The sequence below is a fragment of the Cataglyphis hispanica genome, chromosome 25 (assembly GCF_021464435.1).
Source record: "Cataglyphis hispanica isolate Lineage 1 chromosome 25, ULB_Chis1_1.0, whole genome shotgun sequence".
NCBI lineage: Eukaryota > Metazoa > Arthropoda > Insecta > Hymenoptera > Formicidae > Cataglyphis > Cataglyphis hispanica.
Genome location: NC_065978.1, coordinates 1,730,457 through 1,748,727, shown reverse-complemented (window position 1 = coordinate 1,748,727; position 18,271 = coordinate 1,730,457). Strand labels below are relative to the sequence as shown.

Genomic DNA, 18,271 nt, shown 5'->3' with positions numbered 1-18,271 from the left:
TCCATTCAAACGGGTTACCTATATCATACATCGCTTCGAATTTCCGGAGAGATGTGATTTTTCCGAATTTTATGCAATACAAATATTTGAAAACTGCCCGACAGAATTTTCCATGAAAAAATAAGGAAAGAAAAATAATTGTAAATTAAAAGTTGGAAAAGGTTTCAATTTCTGATGGTAGTAAGACGAGAAGGATGCATTCTATTTTTTTTTTTTTTTCGAGCCTTCGCTTTGCCTTGCGTTAAAGCTTGCTACGTTTCATTATTATTATCAAAAACGATAGATTCCAGCAATAAGCAACGCTTGCGATCCTGCCAAGCGTAGTTGCAAACACGATAACCGCCGCGTTCGAACTCGGTGGACAGATGTGCAGATCGCAGAATGAAGATTAAAGATAATGCGGGGAGATACGAGCGAGAATTGGTCAACGGAGACCATTGACGTTTAACGCTATTTGCGACGGGCCATTTGTCCATATTCTTATTAGAAGGTACCTTTTATCTACGCCCGGACACATGTGATACGAATCCTGTTCGGTATCAAGGAAAAAGTTTCTCCTTATCTTCATTGCGTCCCCAAAAGCGCATGAAACTTTGCTACAAAAGGGGACTAAAATTGTAGGAGAAAGCTCGCACAACATTATCAGTTAAATTAAATCAAATTAAACGCGACAAAATGAATAGCAAAATTTTTGGATTAAACGTTTATCGAGATCTCTGGTGTTTCGATCAAATTTAAATCGTCACGTTTTCCAATTGCTCGCGTATCCTTGACAAGGAGAGGTGCATCTTCACCCTTCGACACTGCGTCCTCTTCTCCTTCCGATCCCAAAATGCCTATTCAAATTTTACGGGCCATATTTGTCGCAATTAAGTATTATGTTTTCGGGCTTATGGCCCAGAAATATTCCATATTGAAGCGAGGGACGAGAGTCTCTTCGTCTCCGTAAAACGCGGAATAAGGACCTAAATTCGGGGACCTGCGGGGGGAGGAGGGGGTGAAGGGGGGGGGAGAAAGAGGAGAGCGAGTTTATGGTACTTGCGAGGGTACTTTCACGATTCGTCTGACTCACGCCGAAGAAGCGCCGAAGAAGCACGCTACGACGAAGGGATCTCTCTTTTACGAGGTTCTCGAAACGAGAAAGCGCGAACGTGAATACGATTTGCGTACCGGAAGCGGCCGCTTCGTTACTTACCGTTGCTTTTTCTTTCGTCGTTTGCTATTTCTTTTTCCTAGGCGCAATCCCAAAATCCGCGTTTATTCGTTCTCGGTTCTCGTCAGTCACGCGTATCTGGAAATTAACAAAGATAACAAAATTATATATATGTATAGTAAAGTCAAACTAACAATAAATCACACTGTAGAAGAGAAAGAGAGAGAGAGAGAGAGAGGTCAAGTACAACTTTTTATTTACAAAACTATTTTGATATCGTGTATAATTAAAGGATTAAATTAAAATATGTATTTAGTAATTATAAGAAATTTAACGAAACAAAGTGAAAAATAATATATACAGTATAAAAAATTTTTATTACAAATGCTTAATTGAATAATCCATTATTTAAATAATATCAAGAAATGAAAATGAATATTTTATATGTATACAAATTCCTAAATAAATTTTCATGTATCACATATGATATATTACTGATAAGACTTATTATTATTAGATATAAAAATTAGAACAAAAATACAGCTTTATTGAAATAGCTACATTGAGAAAACTATGTGCTAATAGCTCAGGAAAATTGAAAGATGATGAAGACTGTTAAATTATTGTTATTCATTTTCATAAGATTATTATTCAGATATTTATTCAAATTATATGATAAACTTTCTCTTTATTAAAAAAAGAGATTATTCGATTATTCAAACAAGACAATTTCTTAACGTTTCATCTCTTGATTATTTCAGATAATAAAGGTTTTGATGTATATATTTCTCCAAATTCTATTAGTAATTGTCTCTTTAATTTAAAAGATTTATTGGAAAAATTACAAAAAATCTACAGCTTCCGAATTTACACAGTGTAATTATATATTAATCGCATACATAATTAAATTATTTTACATTTTAATCCAAATTCTTTCTTTTTTTCTTTCAAGTCTCCTCATAAAAATCTCTAAGTCGCGCAGAAGTTCGCGCGAAACAATGCCGAGATAATCCTATCCGTTGCGAAACCACGCGACATCAACAATATGGAACGTGCCCGGCACGTGTCGTCGCGAATCGGCAGGCGAAGAGAAATAAAAGTTCTGAGAGAACGGTGTCGTGTTGGCAGAAAAATTCTCGACGATTCTTCCTCTTCAAAAGATATGGCGGACGGCGAAAAGAGAGATAGAGCGAATGAAAGAGAGAAAAAAGAGGGGGGGGGGAGGAATGGCGCCTCGAAGATTTTCGTAAATTTCGGGTGCGCCGGGTGGAGAAGAAGAGGATAGAATCGAAGACTGGGGGGAGGGGGGGAGAAGGCGAAAAGCAGAGAGAGGTAGAGGCAAAAAGAGACATATATGTAGAGAGAAGGAAAGAGAGAAAGAGAGAGAGAGAGAGAGAGAGGCAAAAGGGGGTGAGTGCTGGCGGCGTTATGGCGGGCGCCGAGGGTGGCGCCGCGACGCTTTGGCGCCTCCGACGCCGAGACGCTCCACTGATGCTGGCTGCATGTACCCACGCACACATCCGCACGTGCAACCTCTCGTTCCGACTTCGACCTCCCTCGTATCCTCCCTCTCTAACCCCCGGCGTTACTCTAGACCGGCCCGTAATGCACATATATACGCGGTACAATGAGAGTTCGAGATTCTATTTCGCTCACGCGTACACGCCGTCTCTGTCTCGCTTTCTCGTCACCTCGTCGTGCATACACGAGCACTATGCGGAAGGGAATGGATAGATGGATGAGCTCGCGGTAAGGAAGGAAGGGGGTGTTCTGTTAGGTGCGCAACCAGAAGCGGAACTGGAATTCATTCTCGAATTCGGGCTGCGGAAGGGCGAGGTCACTCGTCGTCGAAGACGACGACGATTTGAGGGTGTGGCACGCGTCAAGTAGGTCCGAACCGGCTATCTGGACCGTATTCGCCGATGAAACTTATCACGTCCCATATAAAAGAACAAGATGGATCGTTGTTGACATCCTAAGAGCGTCTCGAGCAACGTGCTCTCAATCGCGCTGCTTCTTTAATTAAAAAGTCTCATATGAAGATAAATCGAAGTGTGATCTTTGCATTTGCTTGGAATTTCGCTAATGATATCGATAAAAAAAAAGATGTATTCTTTTATAAAGAGATCATATATGATTATGAGAGATTAAATTAAAAGAATGTACAAAATACATATATTTTTTCATCAATTTTTTAATATTTAATCTCTTTAATAAATACATTTCTCTCTCTCTCTCTCTCTCTCTCTCTCTCTCTCTCTCCCCATCTAAATTTATTGCACGCAACAAGATATTTCTCTTGAGACATAGAACAGTTTGTCGCGCAATCCAATATTATTGTGTAATTTTATTAAAACGTTACGAGAATATATATCTTGAAATTTATACGATGCCCCTCTAAGTGCATTTCCGACATAAAAGATTTACGCAATTTTTCTATTTAATGACTCATTGTTCTACTGATTTCGTATGCATTTATAACGCTTAAAATAGAACGTGAATGACTTGTCAATAACCGTAATACAATGTCAGCAACAGCTGATTCTACAATTTTTTTTCGGAACAACCAAATCTCGCCAAAATTAAACGATCTTGATTATATCTACGAATGTACCATGACTATTAATTAACAAAACCAAATTAAAAATTCTCGCAACGCCATGCGTAATCGAGAGAAATAGCTTGTTCGAAATTACAATCAATTACGCGCACGGAGAACGATACGCAAACAAATGGACGCCTGTATATATGAAGTCGCCGTCTTAAATTATGATACGCACATACGACGAACGAACGACGAATGAAGATAACACATTACGACAAGAACACAACAATAACAGAGATATATAATAAGAAGAGTGGCAAACACGAAGCGCGACTGTTGAGTTGCGGCTTGTTATGAATTTATTGTATCGCTCCTAATCTCATCCGTCGACAAACTTGCTTTGAAAACTGTATTTTCTTCATTAGTTACGCGTTAATCTCGCTATTAATCCATTAATACCATCGTAATACATAAATTGTTTCGACGGAATTCAATGTCGATCGAATTTCCTTGCGGAAATCGACTATAGAGTATAGAGTATGTATATAATATAAATTTTTTTTATAAATTTCAAGATATTATTTATGAAAGTTATCGTTATATGATTCAATATTAAACTACCGATATAATATTTCTCATCACGTCATATTCAGATTAAAAATGCCGCTGTAGTATATTTCAGTTAAAATAAATATATTCACTTATGTGTAATTTTTTTGATAATATTTTTACAAATATTTTTAATATTATTATCAAGACGTCGTTGTAAATAAATGACGATATCAATACACATTTTTGTATAGACTGTTCGTAAATTGTAGATTAAAAATGCGAGTTAAAATGCGAAGTAAAATACGAGTTCAAGCGTAAATATATATATATATATATATATATATATATATATATAATTTTTTTTTTTTTAATGAACTGAAGAAATTATGTAAAGAGAACACGTACAAATAAAAAATACAGAAATAAGAGGAAAATGAGTGTCCTTCAGCCTGTTCGTTATCTAACGAATGATTTTGCGCAACATACACTATCGTGGATAACGCGCAATAAAATATCGCCGTAAAAATGGTGACAAGAGACAACTAATAAAGTGCGCATTGTACCAGACATAACGTATAATCCTGTAATGGGGTTGTTGCACACGTAGGTTATGCGAGGATCATAACGGTCATAAATCCAATGAATTGTCATGTCCCGCCTCGCGCATCGATTCGTGAAAGATCCTCGTTTGCTGTAACGACCCGGCACGCTCTCAATGAGCGATTATCACGAAAAACGTAACGCGACCTGAATTACGATGCAAAATCCCGTAAAAGAGTTTATTAAATATCCCCTTGTTCAGTTTGATCTTCAGCATTATACACTAAACAATAAATCACATATCCCTCTCGTCTTCATCAAATTAATTTCAATTGACATTTGATTAATAAATCGTAAAGAAAAATCTATCGCAATTAATCAGGAATAGTTTTGTCATGTTACGCAAAAATATGAGCGATAAATTAGAGCTATTAAATTAAAAATTCACGATTTCGTTAAGTAAACGTATGCCGCGGATGTCGCACTGAAGAAATATCGAATTAATCCTGCAACAAGACGATCCCCGTAATGTCATCTGCGAACACGTTGACACGCTAAGTAAAAGGGCAAAATGGCTATGCTGTCGACATACGTCGACTATAATATCCCCCGTCGATCTTCATCCGCGCCGTTCGGTCGCGGTCAAACCTCTTAATAAGTTCGGCAAATATCGGAATTGTTGTTATTTTTATGTCCCGCGCGTGCGCGAATCATTCGAATCGATGACACGATATAGAAGGTGTCTCAGGGCAGAATGTAAGGATAATCCATTAGACGCGTTGTAACCCAAAACCGCGCAAACAAGGGCGGTCTTGGATTCAATGTGACGGATAAACGTGGGGATGGGATGATATCGGCGCTCTCTCTCTCTCCCTCTCTCTCTCTCTCTCTGTCTCTTGGCTCGCTGAACGATCCATCGGGAAAAAGATGGGAATAAGACGTATCGAAGAGAACAGGTTCGTGCAATAACGATACTAAACGCGCGTATATGTAACGTCTCGGTGAATTTACGATGGCGCGAAACATCGGGAAATTCGACCATTGTGACGCTGAAGCTGAATTGGCGAATCAGCGAATCTGGCGATAAGCGGGGCAAAGTGCTGAGAGGAATCGTTTCACGAATGTACACAATATACAGTTATCCGTTTTTCCCAAAAGTTTCCACCGTCGATCGATAAGATGTTTTCTTTTTTCTTTTAATTTAATTAAATAATGTCGATAATGTTGTTTTTCATCTCCTAAATATTGATTCTGTGTAAATACGATTCATATGTCAACGCGAAAATTCAATGACACTGTCGAGCTATAGCGAGCGATGTACGTGCTGAAGGAGTGCAACCCTAACGTGGGACGAATAGCAGATACTTTTCTATAGAGAATCCACTCTAGACAGGCAATTGATGCCCGTCACAGTTTTCTCTCCCGCCAATCCGTGCTGCATCTGGATTCAAACGGGAGAGGCAAATCGATGATGATAATCAGCGCGAATATAACCGATGAATTGCAGAACAGATATTTAATAAACAAGGATAATATTAAGAATATTTATACAAGGCATTTTAATTTTAAAAAATACATTATTAATGTCTCCTAATTATTGAACAATTATCTTAATAAAAAGATGCGTATACTTCGAATAACTTATTTCGTATTATAATATATTTCGTATCTTCTGCAGTAAAAAGTGCCTTTCTTAAATTAAATAAAAATTTTGTGTCACCATTAATTGCGAAGATTTCTAATTTATAAGATTTTTTTCATATAAATTAAAAATGATATGAATAATCTGTCGTTTCCTTGCTCTTTTCATTTTCTGAAAAATGTGATCTGCGCCATTATTAAATCGTTTTAATATTATCTGGATATGTATATATATATATATATATATATTATCCATTTGAAATCTACGTATGCATATTACGCGATTTTCCACAGACCAACTATTATACAATTTAATTATTATACATTTCAACAAAAAAAAAAGCACAAGAAAGAGAATAACTATTTCTCGTAATATTTTTTGACATTGAACACAATTCTATTTTTCAGATTGCTCCAGCAAGTCAAATTTGAGAAATTTACTAAGTTGCAAAAATAAATAATTTTAATGTATTTTATCATGTTATAGCTAAATTCAAAATAATGTCAAAATTTAATATTTGGATTTTTGCAAATATTTATATATGCATAGAAAAATATACGTATACACTTTGAACTTATCAATTTTTATATTAGATTTGCATTCAGCGACTTAAAAAAATTTTTAAATTTGAATATAAACGTAATTGAAAACTATTTGATGGATCATCGATGAGAGATTTCATTTTGCGCTTCTTCACAGTAAATCGAATATATTTAACTATTATATATTTAATATATTATATCGATTATAATATATACATAGTCTATAGTAGTAAAGTGCATATTATAATCGACGTACAACAAATTTCTTTTGAGAGCTAAAAGTTCTAACGACATAACTTTAACTTTGATTGCAACAAAATTCTCCCATAGCTATAACGCGAAAAGGTACATGAAAATAAACTTTCTTGAGGTCTTTAATCATAAAATTTGTCAAAATTGTGATGGAACAATTAGAGAAACCAGAATTACATTCATCAAAAATAACAAAAAAAAAAGAAACTACGGAAAATGATTGCTCCCTTTCTTTTATGTTCGAAATAAAAACAATTTTTTTATTATTGTGCTCTCATGTATGCGCTCTTCAAAGCGCGGGCATCCACGAGATGCAGATGCATAATCTTCGGCGGCTATGACGTCACGGATTCGCGCAGTTATGCGTCATCGTCGCATAAGTTGGTCGTCTCCTTCGCGCTCCATTACGATCTTCAAGGAAACATACACGCATCTCGACCAACACGCGTGCATTGTGCGCGGCGCACACGTGTGTGCATACAATACGTGTGTGACGGCCGTGTTACTAATTTTGAATCATCCAGCACACGACTCTAACACCATACACACGCACCGGACGTACGCGCTCTTCGGCTATTTATACACACTCGCGGCTCGTATACCGGAACTATACTTTCCGTTTTTACCGGGCTTTGTCGTAAATGGTAACACGTAATCCGAGTATCGCCAGGATCTCACGGATGACGGATGCTCCCGCCTTATGTCACCGCTTTTTCTCATCCTCGACATCTCTAACAATAATATAAACCGCCGTGTGAAAAATCGTTAACAAAATAAGAAAGAATTATTCCAACATTTGATAGAAGATTGTTTGACACAGATTATATTACTACTGACAGATCTCTCAGATCGCAATTTTTATTACAAATTTTTGGAACAATATCGACTCGAGAATTTTCTTCAATTAAAGTATCGAAATTCTTTCTGACAGTTTCCGAATTGTAAGTAAACTCGAGAAAAAGAAGAATTATGTAAACCAGGAAATATTTAGAAATATAATGATTTTTTAAATCAAAACAAAATATTTTCCTTCTTCGTTCATATATAAAAAAAAATTCAAATAATATTTTAATCATGTTTTTAGTAACCGTTCGCAAATGATCGAGCGTATGTCGAGAAGAAAGTTAATTTCGATACATATATATTGCCGATAAACTTAAACACACTTTAAAAAAGAAAGCAACGGCTTATAAAGGATAATACTTTGCTCGCAATTTATGCAACGCAAAGTTCGATATAGTTTTGCATGAGTTGATGAGAAAACTTGCCGTTATTAACATATTTCGATGGATCATGCAGAGAGTTTCATATACGTTTACTACATTTCTACGTTATTAGACGACATACGTGTCTAATAAACGGCGAATCTACATCTACGCATTTAATAACTGCGTATCCTAATTAAGATGCAAGATATCGTTAATAATTGGAATCCATGAGCATATTAGTTTTAAGTGACAAAAGCACAAACATACGGAAACGTTTTAATTTTAATTTTAGTTGCATTATCAAGACCTTCCTTTTTTTTGTCTTTTTGTACAAACGTCATCTTGAATTTAATTTCAGCAACAAACTCTTTGGTTTACGTTGTATTGAAATATAAAACAATATCACAATACAACGTAAACCAAAGAGTTTGTTGTTGAAATTAAATTCAAGATGACGTTTTGTACAAGAAGACAAAAAAAAGGAAGGTCTTGATAATGCAACTAAAATTAAAATTAAAACGTTTCCGTATGTTTGTGCTTTTGTCACTTAAAACTAATATGCTCATGGATTCCAATTATTAACGATATCTTGCATCAAAATTTATATTTCAAAAATGTTCCCTTTTGTAATCAGATGATCCTCATATATTCATTCGAGAATAATTCTCTCGCTGCAATTATAGATTGATTAGCTCTCTGATTGCGAGAGGTATAATTTTGATTAGCCTTACTCCCAGTATGCCATTAAGACGCGAAAACGTGTTCCATATCGATGGGAGCCGGTATTTGGATAATTGGGTGTTTGGATGTCACGCGTGATGAATTCGTAAATTGGGATTTGTGACTGCTATCATTTTGATTAGTCTCGCTTGCAATTAAATTGCATCGCGGGACGGAAAGTACAATGCAAATAATTGTCTATTATTAAAAAATCCACACCAATAAACAGCCATTGTTATTATTATTATATTTCAACGACGACAGTAAGAATTATTAACCGACGCGATAAAAAGATTGCTTTTAAAAATCGTCGTGTTAGAATGGAAATACTGAAACTAATGTTTGATTCTACCGCAATGAAAATGCAACAATATCTAATAATTAAGGCTACATATATGTAAAGTGATTCAGTTTCTAAAAAAAAGTCTATTGCGGTGTATCTATGTATAAGACATTACGTATAAAGTGAGTAATTTCACATGAGTAATTTTCGAATCAAATGAATCGTTGTTTCTGGAAATCGATTGACTTCACTAATTTGTCTCAAATATTGATCGTCCATTTCAATTAAATCTCTATAATTTTATATATTATATGCTTTTATTCTACGAATAGTATATGCACACACAATTTCAAAATTTAAGCAGTTCATTAAATATAATAACTAACAATAACAAGTACAAACAGTCAAAGATTTAAGTGGCGTTTTAAATTTTCGTTAAATAAAAATAATATAATAATTTTATGTTGTTTGTGTAATATTTGTTTAAACGTTATATAAATTGTTTTCTGAAAATTTTAGATTTTTTAGAAATAAACGATTAGAGGTAATTAATAACTTAAAACCTAAAAATTAACTACCAAATAATTTAATGAAAGATCGCTCGTGTGTTAGTAAAATTATTTTATTTATTATTTTAATCCCCCGAAAATGAATCCCTGACTTGATATCAACGAATTTTATCTGTCGCGAGAGAAAAAGAAAATAAACATTGGTAAACATCGAGAATGACCATTAAGATCAACGTTAGCAAAAGTCAATAAAAAGAAATCAACAAAATTGAAATATACAAGCGAGAACTGCGACCTCGATGTCGACGCGACGTGTAGGTAGATAGAGAAAAAAAGAAAAAAACAAATGAGAGGGAAGAAATCCTGGCACGGGCAGAGAAGCCAAGGCATCTCCCAGCAACAAGACAACGTCCTATTTAACCTCTCGCACGGCCTATCTATTGATTTTCCGGGGACCTATTGTTTTGGCACGTCGCGCATTTAACTAAACGAAAACCGCCGGAGCATGGATATCAATAAAAGAAGATGCTTCCCGCCTCCCGTTACTCCTCATCGCACACACTTGTGTATTTCTACGGACACACGTATACATATGACATGACCGCACACGCACACGCACATATCGTACGTACGTGTATAAAACGTCGTCATCGCCGCGAAACCGCGGGCGATCTGTCAATCGTTCGTGCGCTCTGAATCATCTTTATTTCGGGAAAAAAAACGCCACTCGTTGGCCCGTCGTGTTGGCTGCGTACGTGCAGAGGCCCAAGAGACTTTTGAGGTTAGCTTTGCTCGCGATCGCGGCTCGGGATCGCGAAACGTCAAAGGGACACGGAGGTCGCGCGATGACAGAAGGGACGATGGAGCGATCGACGAGGGGGGAAAAGCTCGTCGCGGCGGAAGAGAAGCTGCGAGAAGCTGCGGCATCCGGAGCGTCGAGAGCCGCAGCACGCCCATTCCCCGTCGCGTCGCGAATCGCGCGGCGGAAAAATCAATAATATAATCGGAGGTCCGCGTGGTTTTAATCGCACACCAGGCCACGCGAAATTCGGCCGAGTGTCCGTCCACGCGTCTACTACTCACCGCGATGAATATCCATAGATGCGCGCCGGACACGCGTCTCCCGTCGCACGAGCAAGCAATTTATCTACACTTCGGGGGCCGCACACAGGCACCACGTCCGACAACACTCTTGCGCGACTCTCCCGTCCCGAACGGTTCCACGGTTCCGCCGTTCCCGTCGTCCAGCGGGTGGAACGTGAGCGGCGGTGGCAGGGACGACCGAGACGCGGGAACGCGGTGGCGCTGCGGCGCCCTGCTTTCAAATAATCCCGATAATAGAACTGGGGAAAAGAATTTACGCTTTTATATATTGCGTATAGGCTGAAAAGGGAGATAGGAATGCGCGTATGTGTGTGTGTGTGTGTGTATATGTTTGTGAGGAGATTAGAAAATGTTTTATCTTTTGTCTTAGGATAAAATCCGCGGATAGCAGGGTATTCGAATAGCTAAGGAAGCTACGGAGATGACGAGAGAGTTGTGTGTACATATGGTTGCGTCTGAAATTTATATTCTAAATATGCTTCTCTCATGCGATTTTCTACGTATATATATTTCGAATATTACAGGAAAATTGTAGAATTTTCGGAACGTTGCTCTCCTCTCCTATATTGATTTCGGATTATATTTGTTTCGGGCTTTCCGTATTTTCCAATATTTCGGTGAAATAATATTTTGGGTTGATTTCGGTTTGAATTCCAGCATATTTTTTTTCCCCCTGATTGAAAGAGATAAAGTCATTGGCGTTTCTCTTCCATATAAATAGAAACGAAATTAAACGTGCAGTATATTTTCTTTTAATTTTTTTTTTTTAAACGCGTTTAAACGCAAAATTAATATATTTAATGATATTCATAAATTATATATTTTAAACAAACGAATATTTAAAAATCCTACAGTAAAATCTTGAATATCCAAAAACTGCTGAATCGAATCATTATAAGAAAAATGCGTAAATTAGTAGCATAAGTAAAAATGTAAAAAAAAAAAAAAAAATAGAATAAAGAATAAAAGAGACTGTCAAATTATCATATAATATCTTTTTATTTCGTTAGATATTATATAAAATTATGCAATGAATAAATTTCTTTTTACTTCAAAATTATTTGAAAAGATCGATTATTCTAAAATCTTATCTTCTAATTTTTATTTGGATAATACAGAGAGAATATTCTACTCTATAAGTCTTTCAAATTAAATATAATAGCAAATGGCATCGCGTGCAATATGCACGTCCCTACTTTGGTGCAAATAACCGATCTAAACAAACGCGCGGCTCTCTAAAAATATCATCTCTTAAATCCATAACCACGGAAAGTCAGACTATTCTAAATATATATAGAATACGAATGAATCCGTATGGCGTTAAACACACTCGACTGTGCCGTCGTCTTTTCGTAAAAATAACGATTACACCAATAATCTTATGATATATACATCTAAACGATTTCGCTACCTTGAGATAAAAATTTCGTAAAACATTTCCTCCAAATACACAAAACACTCGCTCGCACTTAAAATAGTGTATACTCCCTCTCCCACTCTCTCTCTCTCTCTCTCTCTCTCTCTCTCTCTCTCTCACACACACACACACACACACTCTCCCTCTCTCTCTCTCTCTCTCTCTCTCTCTCTCTCTCTCTCTTTCAGTCTTTTTCTCGATAAACAAAACATCAAATCGTGCAGGTACAACGTTCTACGTTAGTAATATACGTTAGTAATACATTTTTGTCACGAATAAAAACATCGCGGTATGTCTTGGATATACGTCATCAAGTCCCGTGGATGCACTCTATCTGCAACATCACGCTGTGCACGTGCGTGAAGGGTTAAAAACGCCAAACTTCCTTCGGCGAGACTGAGGAACAAGAGAGCGAGACCGCACCAAATTTGGTCATGCCAGACTCCTTCCAGAGAGCCCCCGTAGGCTTTCGTAGTACGTGCTTTCGTAATCGTATAATACGTATGTTACAGCTGCGGAGCGACACGCTCTCTCTCTCTCTCTCTCTCTCGCATCTTATCGTGTATTAAGCTTCGCGGCGATAACGCTTACGGTCTCCTCATTTATTCCAGCTGTCGCTAGGAAGCTATGTATACAAAAGAAAAAAATGATTTTTACGATTTGCAGTTTATGGTATCTCGATCGCGAAGGTTGACGAAAGTAAATTCGTCGGATAGTTTAAAAGTGTATTCAGCGAAGAATTTTTTCGCGGAAAACCCGATTTATTGTTAGTAAATTTTAAGATTGCAGAATATTGTACGATAATTAAGAACGGCCGGTTAAAGCATTATTACGCAAAAAGATGACAAACAAAAACTGACGCGTTATCGTTTGAGAGTTATCTCGAGGAAGTGGCTGTGCATTTCCTCTTCGCATTTTGCGGATAGCCTTCAACAATTGTCTTATCATTTTTAAATGCATATCATGAATGCAGACATGATAATTATCAATAATAATAATTTCCTTAATTTTTTATTTGTCAAATAATAATATATCAAAAACCTTGCATATGTAAAGCAGAATAATATATATAAAAAATTTAACATAATATAATGAAATATTTTATATATGTATATCTATATTTATACACGCAAAGAAAATCTAAAAATCTTAGTCTTTCATTAAAAAAAAAAAAAAAAAAAAAAATCTAATTAATCTTCAACTTCCGTTATTATACTTTTATACATTGTCGAGAGTACGTTGAAGATTTCCTAAAAATATACTACAGCGAGAAAGAGAAAGAGAGAGTGAGAGAGAGAGAGAGGGGGAGGGGAGAGAGTTCGAATGAGTGGGACGCATCAATGCAAAGATACATTATATTGCTACAGTCCCGATCCAGATGGCATAGCGATACGGCAACGGTACGTACACACACACACACACACACACACACATACACACACGCGCGCACACATCGTGTGTGTCGAAGGCAGTAAGCGCTAAAAAAGGAGAAAAGAATGCAACGGGCAACTCGTTACGCTACACTCGGCGGCCCACATTAACGTAATTCGCTCGCTCGCGCATTCCACGCGTGCTTGACGCAAGAAGAATGCTTTATCGCGCGTTACATTCTCGGACATGTCATCAGAGTAAAAATATGTAAGGAATTAATTCTTATTCGTTCGTGAAAAATTGCGAAACATAAACAGAGGTAAGAATATTATTCTTGAAAATTGTTTCTCCTTATAATACAAAATTATTTTTTTTTATCTATATTGATTATGAATTATCTCTGCTTAGTTTTGTACTATATTTCTTTTTTCCAGATCCTATGATTCTTTTGTTTAAATTTTTAAATAATATTCTGTTGCATATTTTATGGTATTGTTTCAAAAATTAATTGTCCCTTGAAGTAGAAATATATAGAATACAGAAAAATTTTAAAAAGCATAGAAAGAAAGCATGAAAGAACTTTTTTCTAGAAATAGGACAACGAAGCACAAAACAATGCGTGACATACATACGCCATATACGGGATGCGCAATAAATTTCCCTTATCGTCTTAGTAGTCTCGGTGCCAGGAGAGTGCGACGATATGGATGAAGCTGGACGATTGCCAGAATCACATTCTGTAATCCAATTTTCATCCGTTTACGGGAGTTTTACCGCACGAAATGAAGATTTCCAATGTCGCGCCATAATTACATTCTACTACTTTACCGACTGACTTTTAACGATGTTCCACGTGGTGCTACCTGTAAGATGATACAGGAAATAGATCTGTGACGTAATTGCCGAACGTTCATTCTCGCAAAATGGAAATAATTCCTCAAGAAGAGACAACATCAAATCTACTCGGTGAGCAGATAAAATTTCTCGGGGGAGACAATGGGAAAAGTTTCCTATACTTCGTACGCAATAGCACGCATGTGAATAGCGAATCGGAGGAAAAGGGGCGACAGACTCATCTACGAAGAATCGAGATTGTCGTAACTATCTTCTTTCATATTTATTGCTGTTCTTGTGTAGAGGACCAGTGTCTCTCCGTTTACTCAAGCATCAAAGTAAATGAAGCATTGTAAGTAGAGAGATTGACGGAAAAATTTGAAAAATTTAATAGTCGGAGTTACATATGCCTATAAAAATATAAATTAAAAAAATTCTAAAACTTTCTTTGCAATTATAAATTTTTTATCCGCCGCTAAATCTATCGCTTTGCGCGGAAAAATTCGCCTCTTCTACTAATATCTCTCTCCGGACGTAATAATCGATAGCGCACGAATAATGAGGCTCGTATCGCGAGAAAATAAAATTCGACGACTTCTTTATATTGGAAGTAGTTACGTCTCTACTATTAAGACGATAGCATTGCCTCTGAAGGAAAGGAAGAGGGACGAGGGATAGAAGGAGAATCGTCGAGATGGCGAGCGGAGAGAAGACGAGATTTTATGGGGGATCCCCGGGAGCTGAAACCAGCAGCGATAGCCATAAAAAAACTAGGCGCCCGTAGGACCGGGATGTGACGGGATAAGATGTGTTTTGCCAAAAGCTGGGAAGCGTCGCGACGGCGCCAGAGAGTCTGGAGCCAATGTCCCGGACTCTCTCTCTCTCTTTCTCTCTTTCTCTTTCCCTCCCTTCCTTTATAGTCTCCCTCTTCCTCTTCCGATTCCTGTCAATTCCGGGCGACTTCCCATCCCCGGGAAACTCGCCCTCCCGAAAACTGGTCCGCCATGATCGTTTCCAGCGACCAAGCCAAACGTTTCGTCGTCCTCGTGCGCTGATTACGTCGTTCACGGTTAAGCGAAACGAATACAATGGCTGAAAGATTCGTAGAATATATACAAACAGAGATAAATTAACTTTTAATAACGCTAGAAAATTATACTAATTATGCTTGTCACGCAAGCGTGATATGATTGTAAATAAATCGCTAGACGAATTTGATAAAATAAAAATTAATTTTTTCAGTTGATGCAGAATTTAAAAAAACTAGACAGTTTTTGATAAACTCTAAGAAAATAATTTTTCTAATTATTATATCTCTTTTATCGTCATAAATATTATTTATATTAAAAAATTCTAGAGGAAATTATTATCTTGTATCATTTAATTTTTTATAAGCGTATATATATATATATATCACAAAGTTGTTTTAATAACGGTAAGCATTTTAAGAGAGATAATTATTATTAGTTAATTAATAATACTTAAATAATTAAACTATATAATTAGAAAAGTAATATTAAATTAGTGTCTATTAATATAATAGATAAATAGATATAAATAATTTATACAAAATAAGATGTCAGTTTTTCTCGCCATTGATATGTAGATATTCATCAGTAAGACGGATGACGCGTCGACTAAGATTTCAAATTGCGACTTCAGATCACAAAAGGCGATGTTTGAAATGCGAACGAGAATCACTTTGCGCATAGAACGACGGAAGCGAAATTATTCTCCGTCGAGATGATTTATGATCGAGCTGACGTCAACCCGCGGGTTGATAAATTCTGGAATAAATTCATTTTTATGAAAGGTTTTGATCGTTCGAGTTGCGGTTATTCTGATGTCTATTCTCGTGTCTATTCCTCCAAGTGTTCTGAGAAAAAAATGAATTTTATGGGCGATGAGAAGCAAATATTTCTGTTTTAGAAACAACTCTACGGGGAGATGTGATATCGTCCATAAGATGTGATATTATCCATAAATCTGGTCATATCTTCCTCAAGAAGTACCAATTTCTTATCGGAGGGGAAAAAATTACAGAAGTTTTTATCAATTTTGAAAGTATTAAAACTTATCTGCCGCAGTTGCGCTCAGTCTCTGTAAGTTGATTGGATCACATTTTAGCAGTCAGTTTTTATTGCACTAATAGTGCATACGAGAAAAGCATCGCTTCATTAAATAAAATGCATAAATACGATCTATTTATTTAAAATTTATTTAACATCGCTTAGACGTAAGACGAAAATGGCATTACTCTTCATGTAAATAACTGCATTCGCCAATGACGTTCACTCGTGCAGCACTGACTCGGCTCGAATTTAGATGTTTCTACCTCATATAGTTTATAGCTGTCCTCCCCGCGGAGAAGAAAGGGAACGGGCGTGGATACATCGTAAACCCCTCTAAAAAGAGGACAATAGAACGAGCCCTTACGCGAGTGCAGAGCCGAGGATGATTTGACAAACTCTCGGTCAGAGTACGCGAGGATTGTTCAACAAAAGGTATACGAGATAGCGCGTACGTGCATCGAAATCACCATAAAAAATCGTCCGTATCTAATACGCGGATAGTAGGAGCGTGCATTCGAAGGGAATTAAATCGCGTAGTGCGTCTGAAGTATGATCTCTGAAGTAATTATTTTGAATATGAAACGCAAGACTTCGTGAAATAGAGATGCAAAAGGTTTTGAGAAATTTTAAAAATTAAAACAAAAAAATTGTTTTTAAATAAAAAGCGTATTATGGTAGAAGCAGCTATAAATAAATAAAATACGAAAAACAGTTTGGATAGCGGGACAATTGGATAATAATAATTTATCGGTTAAAATTTTATTAAAATTTATTGCATTCCTATTAATTACAAGAAATGTTTTATTAATGGTTTAAATATTGATGTGATAAGAAAAGTTTTTTAAATATGTGTCTACGTTTTTGGAATACACACATATCTCAAACAGATATGCGGATAAATTGATATATGTTGAATTTTATGTTTTTTATATCCCAATATTCTACATAATGATTGATTTCTGCGTACAATATTATTCGATACTCGTGCCGAGAGAGAGAACGAAGAAATTAATTAAACTACGATGTGATTTCACTCTACCTAGAAGACGAATGACACAAACGACGGATGTTCGAGGGTGCACAAAGGCCCATTTCTCGATCCCGACGACGCTCCTGTCGACGCTTCCGGCATCCGGTTCCGGTAGCGATTTTTATGCGAGCGCTTGCGAAGGGGAAGAACAGAGACGAGCGATGATTCCACAGAATCTGAAAAGTCAGTCGGGCGTAAACGGCGAAGCACGCACAAAGAGGGTTGGCCCCGATGCTACCAGAAAGGGAAGAAAAACAGTTATTGTGCGTGGAAGAAGGGCTGGAAAGAGGAACCGTCGAAACGATACGTCGTCGCATCCGCCCGCCCGAGCAAACCAAGAATCAGAGTCATTTGTCAACGAAAACGCACGTGATGTTCGCATGAGATTTCGCCGGAAACTCGTTTGTTGGGCAGAAGCGATGATGCGAATCTCGAAGACTCGAGTCGCCATTTTGTGATCTTTTCTGATCAAAAACTTGAGATAAATTTGTGATAGA

The 18,271-nt window shown here is 36.7% G+C and overlaps 1 protein-coding gene and 1 long non-coding RNA gene across 5 annotated transcripts in view; one reads left to right on the top strand and one right to left on the bottom strand.

The window, feature by feature from the left end:
* Window positions 1–11,183, bottom strand: part of LOC126858417 (talin-1) — a 44,389-nt gene extending 33,206 nt beyond the window's left edge. For all 3 annotated transcript variants that reach the window (XM_050608706.1, XM_050608708.1, XM_050608710.1), the window contains exons 1-2: window positions 11,030–11,183; window positions 1,196–1,291 (exon numbers count right to left, since the gene is read on the bottom strand). The gene's annotated coding sequence lies outside the window, so the exon portion shown is untranslated. The remainder of the gene's footprint in view (window positions 1–1,195; window positions 1,292–11,029) is intronic.
* Window positions 11,184–13,822: 2,639 nt separating this feature from the next.
* Window positions 13,823–18,144, top strand: LOC126858482 (uncharacterized). 2 transcript variants are annotated; one of them, XR_007688677.1, is made up of 5 exons: window positions 13,823–14,157; window positions 14,429–15,024; window positions 16,602–16,774; window positions 17,017–17,176; window positions 17,788–18,144. It is a non-coding gene; the product is annotated as an uncharacterized LOC126858482 (long non-coding RNA). The 2 variants fall into 2 exon arrangements; XR_007688676.1 differs by having other exon boundaries at window positions 13,824–14,157; window positions 16,907–17,176.
* The last annotated feature ends 127 nt before the right edge of the window (window positions 18,145–18,271 follow it).